This window comes from Stegodyphus dumicola, chromosome 1, assembly GCF_044657685.1.
Source record: "Stegodyphus dumicola isolate Sdum_Otavi_A_Nest chromosome 1, ASM4465768v1".
Taxonomy (NCBI): domain Eukaryota; kingdom Metazoa; phylum Arthropoda; class Arachnida; order Araneae; family Eresidae; genus Stegodyphus; species Stegodyphus dumicola.
In genome coordinates, this window is record NC_140768.1 from 28576228 (window position 1) to 28577754 (window position 1527).

The 1527-nt window shown below is 29.1% G+C and overlaps 1 non-coding gene across 1 annotated transcript; it reads right to left on the reverse strand.

Moving 5' to 3' along the window:
* Window positions 1-1051: 1051 nt before the first annotated feature.
* On the reverse strand, window positions 1052-1124 carry TRNAA-AGC (transfer RNA alanine (anticodon AGC)). The gene has a single exon. It is a non-coding gene; the product is annotated as a tRNA-Ala (tRNA).
* Between the last annotated feature and the right edge of the window lie 403 nt (window positions 1125-1527).

A 1527-nucleotide genomic window follows, 5' to 3' on the forward strand; every position in this document is an offset into this window, starting at 1 on the left:
TATAAATCCGTAAGAATCCTTATTTTAAAATTGAAAATAGTTATTGGCAATGATGTAAATCAGCGCATGTTGTTATAATTTGTCCAATAACTAACTTCTTCATATCTTACATTAAACCAATTTGCATTTTTTTAGAGTGACTGAAAAAGAGACGATGGAAAGGATATATCAACTTGAACCATAACTGTTAATTCAATCCTAAGCAAAGCATTATTATATTGACGTATCCTGTTTCTTTCTCTTTTTTTGGAAAAAATAAACTAAATGGAATTGAAACTTTGCAAGAATTAAATAATGCTATTATTAACCACAAGGCAGTTTTTACAAATAGCCCCTAATGAGATTCGTTCCACGTTTTTTTTTTCAAACAGTTTGTACTATAATATATTAGAAACATTTTTCCTGAGTAAAACATACACACACCAAAAACAAATAAAGAATCACATATATTGAAATACGAAATATAGATTATCGTGACTCAACCAGTTTTATTTGACAACAATGTATAATAAAACAGAATAATAATGCTATAATAAAACAGAATAATAATTCTATAGTAAAATAGAATAATAATGCTATAATAAAACAGAATAATAATGCTATAATAAAACAATAATAATGCTGGCATTTGTCCTATAACATCTATCTTAAAATATTTAGAGTAAGACACGTGCAAACTTTGCTAATATAAATTTGGTAAACCTTTTTCGCATGACTTTTGCTGTGAATGATTAATTAAAAAAAGTTGCTAAATTCCGACACGAGTGAGCACTCTAATATGAAATTCAAAAGAAGTGAATTTAAAAGAAAAGATCATCACTTAAAGGCACTTAATGTTTATATTTACATTGACTACATTTTAAAATCACAGTAGACTGCGAAATTAATATACAAATGAATTTAGAAAAATCTATTAAATTTAGGGCAACAACATTTTCAGAATTATTACAAAAAAGGGGATAATTAAAGTTTTTTTAAACTGTGATGTTAAACATAAAAATTCGGGTGTAATACAAAAGGTTTCATAATTTTCATGCTGAGAAATAAAAAGTGGAGGCGCCGGGTATCGATCCCGGTACCTCTCGCATGCTAAGCGAGCGCTCTACCATCTGAGCTACGCCCCCTACATGATCCAGGTGATAATTAACAGTTTTTAATTTTTGCTTTCGAAAAACAAGAAACGTGTTCAAATAGAGGTTGTGCCTTTGCGTGCAGGCAAGTCAGTCTCACACTTCGAAAAGAAAATAACCTAACGTAACCAAGATTCTTCCGTTTGTTAACGGGACTCAAAAGCTAGCAATTACTTGCGAAAAATAGCTGCAGAAAATAATAACGTAAAGCATATAAAAGAAAAAGCTGAAAACTTTCAGATTTTATATTACGCACATAGGGTAGTTTTTGAATGTTTTGTGTGTTGCCTATATTTATTAAATATTTGTTAAATATAAATATTATATTTTATAATTCCAAATTTGTGCCTTCAAATGCCCACATTCGAGTGGAGGAATACGTTATTCAAAATTTGAT